At 37.1% G+C, this 13,376-nt stretch overlaps 1 pseudogene; it reads right to left on the bottom strand.

Moving 5' to 3' along the window:
* Positions 1 to 99: 99 nt before the first annotated feature.
* Positions 100 to 13,376, bottom strand: part of LOC149267328 (cytokinin dehydrogenase 5-like) — a 125,675-nt pseudogene continuing 112,398 nt past the window's right edge.

The raw sequence follows: 13,376 nt of genomic DNA, 5'->3' as shown, positions 1-13,376 counted from the left end.
CCCATGACTTGTCGTGCATCGAAGAGGCCCCACAACCATGACCCTCCCTGCTTGAAGAGGTCTTAACCGACTTAATAGTTTTGTATAAATACAATTGAGCTAGGATAGAAGAATGTATAGTTCGGACGCATAGTACGTAGCTTTCAGATCTCTAAATCTGTACCATTTGCTACGAAAATGGTTTTTCCAAGCTGATTCTGTGGTGTAATGCGGAAGATATTGTTTCCGGCTATGCTACAAATGCTTTGTATCCTATTATTTAGTTCCATCAAATACTCGACATTGTCGATCCTTGTAGCTGAAGGAAGTGCAGAGGGCAGAAGGCCAACCAGGTAGAGAATATTCTCTTCCAGGGTCACTGCCGACATTTGTTCATCCCATCTGAATGGAAATTAGAGAATTTAGTAAGAAATCTTGACAAGATCACAGATCATAATAATCTCTGCATAGGAAGCATGTCATACTAACGTGTTAGTGTTCATGGGGTAAATAAGTATGGGACCACTGCTTGTGTTGCGAAGAATGTCTCTAACCACTCGCTTATCGAATTCATGAATATTGGATGCAGGAACCAATAAACTTAACCATGGATGGGCCCCCTCCCATAGGACCTTGGAACGGAGTTTCAGCTCCGAAGTGTGAATATGATGAAGAAAGTCCACATACGAGATATCCGTAGCAAAAACGGATCCTGGGATGAAGTGCAAGGAAACTAACAGGAACATTACATCCTGCAACATATATTCCACCAAATCTCACAAGTCAACATATAATTGCTAATTTATATGAGGAACAACCTTAGAGCATGATTATTTAAGAAATATAAACTTTACGGTCTGAAATTTTGAACCAAATCTAATAAAATAGGGCAAAATAAAATTTAGATTTTCAATTTCGAGAAAACCTAAGAAAATTGGAAACTTGCCTTTTATGTTAGAGAAATACTTTAAACACGGATCATATCGGCGAAATTGGCCTTTGGCGTTTTCTTTTCTCTCTCTGTGTTTATATATATTAAAAATACAAAATAAAAAATAAAAATATTTTGTTATAAAATATATTAACATTTTAAAAAGTGAAATTAACATTATATTTTCACATAAATAATTTAGAAATGAAAATAAGTAATATTAAAATAAAAATAAATATTCATAAATTTTATAATAAAATTATGAATAAGATTAATATTAGAATATTTTGAAAGATTTTTTAAATAATATTTAGAAATGAAAAACAAAAACGCTTTATTAAGTGTTTTTATATTTTTTTTAATTTTCAATGTTTTTATATTTCTGTTAATTTTCAGTTTTAAAATATTATTAGATTTTAAAATATTTATAATATTAATGAAGTTATAATTTATCAAATCATTAAAATTAAAAAAATTAATGAAACTTTTTCTAATTAAAAAAGTAAATTAATCAATTTTTTATTAATTTAAAAAAATCAATATTATTAAAATAGAAATGAATTTTCACAAATTTCGTGAAGATATTGAGATTCTACTAATCATAATGTTATTGAATGAAAGTATCTATCTTATATATGATGTGAATATATAGATTAAAAGACACATTCTCATAAATTTCAATTTCATAATATTTATGATATAAATAATTTTATTTTATTTCATTTTACTTATAATTTACTAAATCACCAAAACTTTAAAGCTATACCAAAATCTCTCTTAAATATTTTTGTCATAAAATAAAATATTAAAACAAACTATTGACCATTACATAGATCTTATACTATATCTTCTTTCTTGGAATCTCACCTAATACCTTCTTTCTTGGAATATACCTTGGTTGTTATTGTAGTTCATTAGAGGTTGATGCTTATTTATTGCAATGTGAGGGTTTTTTGGTCTAGAGTATGGGAGATGTAAAGGGATCATGTTCAACAGTGTCGTTGTTCATGTGGTTCATGGTCATTTCGAGGTAGTACAAGAGACAGTCCTCTGTGTTCAGATTTTTCACTTTGACTGGATTCTCAGGCGAGAAGAAAGACGACATCCAATGGTTGAGTAGTCCATCCTTGTTTACAGCTACAAATCCGTCAACATAATCGAATGTGAGATTACCTATGGGATGTGATATTAAAAATTCTTGATCGCTAGTAAAAGCTTTGAAGTTTGAGTACAGAACTCCGATCCATTTCACCTGTATAATCAATATTATGCATAAACTCTGATTATTTCGAAATTGGTTACAAAAAAACATCCATGAACATACGAATCTCTGAAGGGTCGATAATAATATCACACACACCCTTTATGGCGTGGGCTCAAGAGTAATCCGAGCCTTGGTGATAATGCCAAATTGACCTAGCCCACCAAAAACTGCATGAAATAGCTCTGTATTCCCGTTTTTAGAGCAATTCAATACTGTTGGGAATTTTCTGTTTAATTCCAAAACAAAATAATTGAACAGAGGATAATACTTTGTTTTAACCACAGGGTCAAAAATTTGTTTCCAGAGCACAGAGTTTTAACAACACACACAAAAGAACTTTGTATTCATTAATAGACTGCCTGCTACAAAAAAAAGTCTTCCTCGTCCAGAGGGATTACAACAGGAACTTTTCAGTTCCACAAAAATTACTCTGTCTTTTCCTGAAAAATACTCTGCCTCTGTTTGTAAATTTTTACACTGCTGTGTGTAACAATCTCTTCATTCACGCTGCTCTTCACAATGGCGCTCAGGCTGTAATATCTCTGCACTGTTGTGCATTACAAACTCTGTCTTTCAACAAAACATTACATTCACTTAGCACATACGCGCTGCTGCGTATTGCCTTTTGTTTTCTCAACAAAACAACAAAGACTCATGCTGCTGCGTTTTTTCACACATTACAAGTTCAGCAACAAAGAAGGATGACTTTTGCGCTGCTGCACATTCCCCTTTCGTTTTCTCTCAACGAACAACCACAAAACATTCACTCGCGCTGCTGCGCATTCCCTTACATTGCTAGTTCAGAACAAAACATTACCCTAGCGCTGCTGCGCATCATCTTCATTTGGGCCTGCGTATTACCCTTTTTCATTTAAAAAAAAACAGGGCATAATTTTTTCTGGTTACATACACACTTCTGCGCGTTGCATACCAACAACTAAAAACAAACATACTACATCGAAACTTTTGACCAAATCCCTATCCATATCTTACACGCAATTACAATTAAGGCGATGACAGAAGACAGCCCATACGCTTGTTGTACCACGGCTGGATTTAAACATTTACCAAACGCAGTAAATATTCATTAATTACTTCACATCAATTAATATGGTGCAGGCCTGTACATCAATCTTGCCCTCAAAAATCGGACGGCTGTGAAACCATATCGCGCGGACCTTCTTGCCGATCTTTATGCTCCGGGGAAAACTGCTTTGACAAAACCACTCAGCCACGTGTCTGCTGATGATTGTAATTGCTGCCATTTGAGAAATGCCACCGTCTCATGAAAAGCGGTGCGATGAAAACTGGCGGTTTTCTGGAATATAATGCCACAGGGGAAATTAACATTTCAACATTCCCCTTTAATTTCAACTGCTAGGTTATCAGTCATACCCAGACATTTTCTCAAAAACTCAAAACTTTTCTATCCCAATGGTTTGGTCAGAATATCTGCAACCTGCTCCTGAGTTCTACAATGTTGTAAAACAATTTCTCCATTGTTTACCATTTCCCTGATGTAATGAAACTTTGTGTCAATGTGTTTCGTTCTCTTATGAAACACAACATTCTTGGACAATGCAATAGTTGAGCTATTGTCACAAAAAAAGTACAGTTCCTTTTGTTTGCTCTTCACATAAACTCCTTAACATCCTTCTCATCCAAATTGTTTGACATGCTGCTGCTGTAGCTGCCACATATTCTGCTTCTGCTGTAGACAACGCTACAATAGGTTGTTTTTAGAAGCCCATGAAATGGCTCCTGAAACATGATCTTCATCAAAGAATGACTGTTAATATAGTTCAGCAAGGATTTCATAAGGACCCGTTCACTAATAGCTTCAGCGATAATGATCAAGAATTACAGGCTCCCCCTAACTGTATGCATCATCTCCTTTTGGCAGTGTTCTAAAAAAAAACTTAGATTGGCTGGAGAGCTCAAGGGACTTTCAGACTGTATTTCCTTCCTTCTCCATAATTGTGTAACTTTCTTCTTTTGCATGGTTCTAGCTTGTGTAAGAGCCCATGTTAAGTTACAATCACGTGCCATATGACCAATGTTATGACAATTGAAGCATTCTACATTGTTCATGAATAAGATTTCATGATTTCTTCCTGTAAAATTGTTTCTTGGAGGTTGTTGGAGACTATAACATCTATCTCTATGAGATGCTTTACAGTCTTTTGCCATATGACCAAAGTTTGAACAAGAATAACAATAACCAAAAAATGAACTTTGGTACCTGGGAGATGGAGGTTTCCTTGATGTACTTCTGAAGCCTTTCTGCCTTGAGATCCTTTGATGATAACCATTGCCTCTTGCCTCTTTGACATCATCTACATTTCTTTTTGGAGCTGGTTTTCTACTTGGAGCAAGATTTCTTCTTGGAATAGGATTTCTTCTATTGTAGCCTTGATTTTTCTCCTTGCCTTTGCTGGAACTAGGAGCATCACAATTTCTTTCTGGCTTCTTCACATCTCTTTTGCTTAAAGCATTTTCATTCTTGTTTGAGGGTTCACCTGCATACCCAAGTCCTGATTTATCAAATGGAAATCTGTGATAATTGAGCATGTCATCCAAGGCTTGAGATCTCTTCAAGATTTTGTTCATCCCTTCAACCTTTTTTATGAGGAGGACAATCTCTTCTTCCAATATTTCACACTCATTATTCTTCTTTGCAATTTGTTCATCAGTTTCTTCCTTGCTATGAGTAGCTTCAATTGCTACTATTTTAAGGGAGATGATAGCTGACTTCATTTTGAAGATTTCTTTATTCTTTGCTTGAGTGCTCTCCATTTTCTTCTCAGCTCCTTGTACCTATTTCCTGGCTTCTTGTAATTGAGACTTAAGGGAGGAGACCTCTACCTTGTATTCACCAATCTCTTCCTCAAGTTTGTTCATTCTCTTGTGCCTTTGTTCAAGTTGACTTGACAAGGTATTTTCCTGCTTCTTTGTTTTATTCAATTGATTTTTCATGGATATGACTTCTTCATGATGCTTCCTTTTGCTTTGATGAAATTCCTTCTTAAGTTTGGAAAGCTCTTCATCCCTTTCCTGTACTTGAAGCTTGATGAGGTCAACTTTCTTCCTTGTTTGATCTTGGTTACCAACTGGAGCTATCTTTTTAAGTGCCTCATTTTCCTTTTTCAATTTGTTAATCTCTTCCATGGCAGTCATAAGTTGAGTGAGGAGTTCTTCTACAAAGTCCTTTTCATTCTTTTCATCTTCTAGGTCTGCTTCAGCCTTGATGTCACCATTCTCATTTTCAGCTTCTATGATGGGTTTAGGATCTCCTTTTTGATTGATTGTCAGTGCTCCTTTTGAGTGAAGGTCATGAAGTTTGTCTCATATATCCTTTGTTGATGAATGCTTTCCTAGATTCTTCTTTACAGAATCAGGTAGCCCATTCAAGATTGTCTTTGCTGCTTTTGCATTGTACTCCTTGGATTCTCTATCCATCATGCTATCATCAATCACTGATTCCCAAATTTCAATCCCTTGAGACTGTAAGAAATTCCTCATTCTTGCTTCCCATATATTAAAGTTCCCATTGAGCCTTGGAGCCTCATCAAATTGATTGTCTTCTATTTTAGTAGTAGAGGGAGACACATCCTTAGGAGGATTGGAGACTTTCTTCCTTGACCTCGCCATTTGTGTTTTAAATGTCGACCTTCAAGTTGTTAAGATTTGAATGAAGGAATTGGGCTCCAGCCATTCTTGAACTCTTAATTGTGTTTCAAAATACTTGACTGTGTATTTAAAATAGCTAACTGTGAAGACAGTAACACAAAAAAAAACTTGAGAAATACCTTGGATTCTTCTTGACTGAGTCTTCACTCTGCTGGAGAAGCTGCTGCAGCAAGAAATCATTCCTTCAGCTTCTTTGACACCTTCAAAGAGCCTAGACAAGCTCTGATACCATGTTGGGAATTTTCTGTTTAATTCCAAAACAAAATAACTAAGTAGAGGATAATACTCTGTTTTAACGACAGGATCAAAAATTTGTTTCCAGAGCACAGAGTTTTAACAACACACACAAAAGAACTTTGTATTCATTAATAGACTGCCTGTTACAAAAAAAAGTCTTCCTCTTCCAGAGGGATTACAACAGGAACGCTTCAGTTCCACAAAAATTACTCTATCTTTTCCTGAAAAATACTCTGTCTCTATTTGTAAATTTTTACACTGTTGTGTGTAAAAATCTCTTCATTCGCGCTGCTCTTCACAATGGCGCTCAGGCTGTAATATCTCTGCATTGATGTGCATTACAAACTCTGTCTTTCAAAAAAACATTACATTCACTTAGCACATAGGCGCTATTGCATATTGCCTTTTGTTTTCTCAACAAAACAACAAAGACTCACGCTGTTGCGTTTTTTCACACATTACAAGTTCAGCAACAAAGAATGATGACTTTTGCACTGCTGCGCATTCCCCTTTCATTTTCTCTCAACGAACAACCACAAAACATTCACTCGCGCTGTTGCGCATTCCCTTACATTGCCAGTTCAGAAAAAAAACATTACCCTAGCGATGCTGCGCATCATCTTCATTTGGGCCTGCGTATTACCCTTTTTCATTTCCAAAAAAACAGGGCATAATTTTTTCTGGTTACATACACATTTCTGCACGTTGCATACCAACAACTGAAAACAAACATACTACATCGAAACTTTTGACCAAATCCCTATCCATATCTTACACGCAATTACAATTAAGGCGATGACAGAGGACAACCCATATGCTTGTTGTACCACGGCTGGATTTAAACATTTACCAAACACAGTAAATATTCATTAATTACTTCACATCAATTAATATGGTGCAGGCCTATACATCATTCTTGCCCTCAAAAATCGGAAGGCTGTGAAACCATATCGTGCGGACCTTCTTGCCGATCTTTATGCTCCGGGGAAAACTGCTTTGACAAAACCACTCAGCCACGTGTCTGCTGATGATTGTAATCGCTGCCATTTGAGAAATACCACCGTCTCATGAAAAGCGGTGCGATGAACACTGGCGGTTTTCTGGAATATAACGCAGCAGGGGAAATTAACATTTCAACAAATACTTCCCCTTTCCCTACATAGTATATTCGACATTAATAGAAACTAAAAGAAAAAAAGGGAGTATCAATTTATCAAGTAAAGGGATCCTATTGGGTTTGTTTGAGAAGTTTACTTGTGACGACTTCAAGCTCATAGACATTGTTGATCTGGGGGCCATGGCGAAAAGCTGGGCCACTTATTCCGGCAATGGAGAGCGTTCCACCGACTGTGAGATATAAGTAGTCTGTCCATGACTTTGGAGCCAAACCTTCCCTGAGCGTGGCATGCAACACGTTGATCCATAAGTCACCTCCATTGACATCGACATATAACAAACCATGATTCTTCACATCTATGACCCCTTTGAGGGAATCCATTGCTATGATAACTCCATTTTCTGCTTGAGCTTTTCCGTCGAGGGAAGAAGCATGAGCATGGCCTCTGGCAGCAAATGTGAGATCGGATGAGGAACCATATCTGTAAATCGACTTGACTAGTGTTGCAATGTCTCATACGGCTCTAGGATGAGTTCTATGTCGATTCCCAAAATCAGTTTCAACGAGATGGGTATACGGCTCTAGGATGAGTTCTATGTCGATTCCCAAAATCAGTTTCAACGAGATGGGTATTGTCGAAGTCAACATGTCCATCGAAATCAAAGGCTTTGAGAAGCGAGCATCCTAGATCCATTGCTGACAAACCCACAACGGAAATCAAGCTGGTAATCACAAATATCGATACCAGCACCGAAGTCCGGGTCTCCATAGAAATATATCACAACAATAGGGCTATGGTGGAAAGTGGATATATGGGTGGCGCACCAATATATAATTGAATAGGGTGAGAAACAAAATGTGAAATGGACACTCAACAACTTTGAACAGTCTCTTTGCAGGATCTCTCCTTTTTCGAATTTCACAATGCTTCAGTTATAAGCTAACTTGCTCTGATATCTTTCCACAGTAAATGTGGCTGCTTTCTCCAACATAGAATCCTTATTTTCTTAGCATTACCTTAACAAACTTTATCTTTCCAGATTTGTTCAGCACAGACGGGCGACCACACTAGGAAATCAGGGAACATAGAAACGAGAAAGGATTGGCGGGTTGAAATGCATGAGACGAAACAGCGCGCATGAGGAAATTTGAAAAAATGGATATTGACAGGAAGACGCTCAATGCTCAGTATAGTCATGTGCCATAGAGGGTATTAATCATTTTAATTTAGGAATACATAGATCGTGGACTCACGTATCAATAGAAGACGATAAATTTGGGAATACAGAACTCGTGAAAATCATGTAATTAGAAAAGAAAGATGATGGGATGAAATCAGTTGAAATAGTTGGTACTAAACAACTGGCAGGCACACAAGAAATACCAATACCACGGCTCCATAAGTAGAAATAGCAATACCACCACTCCATAAATAGATGGGCAGATCTGCACTATAATGAGGACTAATTTAATAATATATTTCGTTTATGTGATTTGCCCAGCATGCAGGCCAAAAAATCTCACTGACTCTACATTAATTTTTCATATTATCAGTCGTATTTGTTTGTTGGGAAAGTTCGGTAGCATTTAGGGTTGGAAATAATAATCCCAACCCCCACAATAAATATCTTGACAGCAGCCATACATATCAGACATTTTTCCAGCGATGCATATGAGACATTTTGCAGGTTGCGTCTCAGCGTGAAGATAGAAAATCTGAAGTCAGACACGAACCATTCAGAAACCCAGCAAAAGCATTTAAAGAATTTATGTACTTAGGTAAACAGATATGGGCAAGCATTAATTCAACAACAACATCAAAATTAATTTCGCTCTGCCATGAATTAAATGTAAAATTGTATGTTGAGTTAAATATGAATGTAAAACTCATTTTGATTGTAAGGGGTAGAGAGGTTAGAGAGAGTAAGAGGTAAAGAAAAAAGGTAAAGTTTCTGTGGAGAAAATGGTGGAGCAATTTTTGGTGGGCGCGTGAAAACAACAGTTTACTGTGTTATTCCGCGTAAGTTTAAATCACTGTAAAACTCTTATTTTACTTTATTTTGTAAATGAGCCGCAATCTCATGTAGATGTATTTTCATGTTTAATAAATGAATACTAAGTTTTAGTGTCTTGCTCCAAACTTATTTTGTTATTTTTGCTATGAGTATTCATTAAGTCTCTAGAATAGTTCCGAGGTGCGCAAAATCCAAGTCTTGGAAATTAGCCTCACGATGAATTTTGCTTCACAATGCATAAAATCCAAGTCTGAGAAATTAGCCTCACGGTGAAATTTGCTTCGCAGTGCACGAACCTAGTTTTGCGAAAGTAGCTTCGCAAAAGCCATAACTCTTTGCCTCTCCCCTCAGCGAAAACGAAAAGCTTGGGAAATTAGCCTCGCAGTGAAATCTACGTCGCGGTGCGTGAACCTAGTTTTGCGAAAGTAGCTTCGCGAAAGCCATAACTCTCTGCCTCTCCCCTCCATGAAAACGAAAATTAAATTCGCCAAATATTTCTAACATGGTATCAGAGCAGGTTAAACTCTATTAGTGTAAAAATTGTTTTGAGCGCGCATTGTTTTTTGGCATATTTACCACTAGGTAGAAAGTTTGCTTTTACACTTGGAAACGGCAACATCAAGCACAAGCTTGACAAATCCTCAAATACCTCAGTTTAATGGCAAAAATATGATTATTGGGCTATTACAATGAAGGCTCTGTTTTCTTCTCAAGACATTTTGGATTTGGTGGAGAATGGTTTTCAAGAACCAGCAAATGCAGCAGCATACAATGCCTTATCTCAATAAAAAAGAGATGTTTTAAGGGACAACAGGAAGAAGGATTCAAAAGCCCTGTTTTGTATTTTCCAAGCATTTCATGAAAGTATTTTCCCAAGGGTTGCAGCAGCAACAAAGTCCAAGCAAGCATGGAACACCCTCCAGACAACCTACCAAGGCATGGCAAAAGTCAAAACAGCAAAGCTGCAAATTTTGAGGAGAGATTTTGAAACACTTTGTATGAAAGAGTCTGATAATATAGACTCGTCTTTTACACATGTGAGTGGGTTGGTTACTCAAATAAGGTCTCATGGTGAGACACTTGAGGAAAGAATAATAGTTTTGAAAGTTTTGAAAAGTTTGCTAGCAAGGTTTGAGGGCCATTGTTGTTGCCATAGTAGAGACAAAGGATCTCTCACAATTCTCAGTGATGAGCTTAATGCATCATTGATTTCTCATGAACATAGACTGAATAGAGCAGCAAGCTCCTCATTGGAGCATGCCTTCAAGACACAAGTATCATTTGGTCAAGGTCAAGGAAGAGGAAGATCAAATGCTAGAGGAAGAGGAAGAAGCCCACGTAGAGGTGGAAGAAGCAGCCCTTCAAGCTCAAATGGAAGAAGGAACAATCAAAATCCAAGTCAAGGCCCAAACCAAAATCAAGCACAAGGTCAGATGTATGATAAATCTCAAGTTCAATGTTATTACTGTAAGAAGTATGGTCATTATGCAAATGAATGTAGAAAGAAGCAATATGATATTAGTAACAAACCAAGTGTAAATTTCACAAGAGAAAATCATAACCATGATATCATGTTTTTAGCTTGTAATATAGCACAAGAAAAACATAGTGATATATGGTATCTAGATTCAGGGTGTAGCAACCACATGTCATGAAACATAGAAATGTTTTTTGATCTAGATGAGAGTGTTAAATCTGAAGTGACATTAGGGACTGATAGCAAAGTCTCTGTTATGGGAAAAGGTAGAGTTCATATCCTAACAAAGAAGAGGGAGAAGAAATACATCTTTGATGTTTACTTTGTCCCCGGTCTGAAACATAATCTCATGAGCGTTGGACAATTCGTGCAGAAAGGCTACAATCTCTTCTTTAAAAATGATGTGTGCACAATTTTGGATAGGCCTCCAAGCATACAGTTGATTGCAAAGGTTTAGATGACAGACGATAGAATGTTTTCCCTAAAAATAATATTAAATTTTCAGAAAGAAGGTGCAAAAGCACAACTATCTATGAACTCACAAGATGATGGAAGAAAAGAGGCAGTTGTCACGCAAGTAAACTTTCAAACAAAGGTAAAAGATGAAAACTAGTTATGGAACTTGAAATATGGACATATCAACTTTGGAGGTTTGAATTTGCTGCATAGGAAATACATAGTGAAGGGTTTACCACTCATAGAAAAACCAGACAGCATATGTGAAGGATGTATCTTGGGCAAGCAACATAGAGAGACATTTCTAGCAGGAAAGTCAATGAGGGCAAAGGCACCTTTGGAGATTTTCCACTCAGACCTATTTGGACCAATGCAGACACCATCAATTGGTGGCAACCACTATGTATTGACCTTCATAGATGACTACACAAGGAAGACATGGGTCTTTCTCCTAAAACAAAAAAGTGAAGTGTTTGAGAACTTTCGCCAATACAAGGCTCTTGTTGAAAAGCAAAGCGGACATTTCATCAAAGTCCTTAGGAATGACAGAGGTGGTGAATACATCTCAAATGACTTCCTTCGATTTTGCAAGGAACATGGAATTCATAAGCAATTTACAACAAGATATACACCACAGAAAAATGGTGTGATAGAAAGGAAGAATAGGACCATTATGGAGATGGAAAAGAGTATGTTGAAGTCAAAGAATTTGTTAAATGACTATTGGGTTGAACTTGTCGCTTGTGCAACATATATCTTGAATAGATGTCCAACCAAAAGTGTCTAGAACTTTGTTCCTGAAGAGGCATGGAGTGGAAGAAAACAAAACGTCACTCACATGAGAGTTTTTGGATATGTGGCTTATGCACATGCCCCGAATGAGTTGAAAAATAAGTTGGACAACAAAGGGGAAAAATGCATATTTGTTGGATACAGTGATGAATCCAAGGCATACAAACTCTACAATCCATTAACCAAGAAAGTCATAATCAGCAGAGATGTGTAGTTCATAGAAGAGGAAGCATGGGATGAAAGTTTAGAAAAGACAATCAATGTCAAAGCATGCATACCACATGAGGAAAGAGAGGAATTAACAACAACAAGTAATTCCTCAACTATGAATCCCTCTATTCCTATTCAAGCGCAGCGAAGTAGGCACCAAGCAATGCCATTAACAAATAATAGGACAGTTTCGTGTAGCCAAGCAAGTGCTTCTCCAAGCACACCGCGAAGTGCGACACCAAGTGACATATCAAGCCCATCTTTAGCAAGCACAAGAAGGCCAAAATTTAGAAATTTAAATGAAATTTATGAGCAAGATGAAGTTGATAGTAGCGCGGGTTTGAATTCCTTATTTGTATTATTTTGTCATGTAGATGACCCAATTCACTTTGAAGATGCAGTCAAAGAAGAAAAATGGGTTGCGGCAATGGAGGAAGAAATAGAAGCAATAGAAAGGAATGATACATGGGAGTTAGTGAGCCTTCCGAAAGGAAAACATGTTATTGGGGTAAAGTGGGTCTACAAGACCAAAAGCAACATTGAGGGAAAGATTGAAAGGCACAAAGCAAGGCTAGTTGTCAAATGATACAAGCAGTAGCATGGACGATATTACGCAGAGATGTTCGCGCCAGTCATGCGGATGGAGATAGTGTGCGCAATTGTGGCGATTGCTGCGTAGCATAAATGGGCAGTTTATCAGATGGAAGTAACGTCAACGTTTTTGAATAGAGTGCTGAAAGAGGAAGTGTATGTCGCACAACCGCCTGGTTATGAGATTGAAGAACAAGAAGACAAAGTATATCGGTTGAAGAAAGCTCTTTATGGATTGAAGGAAGCACCGCGCGCATGGTATAGCAAGATAGATGCTTACTTGTTGAACAATGGTTTCGACAAATGTGACGGTGAGCCTACTCTCTACATCAAAGAGAGCGAAGGTAAGAATCTCATTGTCGTCTTATATGTATATGACTTGATCTTTACAGGCAGTGATGATTTCCTCATCACTGATTTTAAACAAGTAATGAAGAGTGAGTTTGAAATGACAGACTTGGGATTGCTAAGATATTTTTTGGGCATAGAAGTGAAGAAAACAGAAAATGGAATTTTTATCTCTCAAGCAAAGTATGTGGTAGAAATTTTGGAGAGGTTTAAAATGCAGAATAGCAAGTCCGCACCAACTCCAACTGTCATAGGGTTGAAGTTGAGCA

The sequence above is a fragment of the Pinus tabuliformis genome, chromosome 6 (assembly GCF_031772625.1).
Source record: "Pinus tabuliformis cultivar Carrire ecotype Pingquan chromosome 6, CPIR1, whole genome shotgun sequence".
NCBI lineage: Eukaryota > Viridiplantae > Streptophyta > Pinopsida > Pinales > Pinaceae > Pinus > Pinus tabuliformis.
This window is presented reverse-complemented; position numbering and strand designations above follow the sequence as displayed.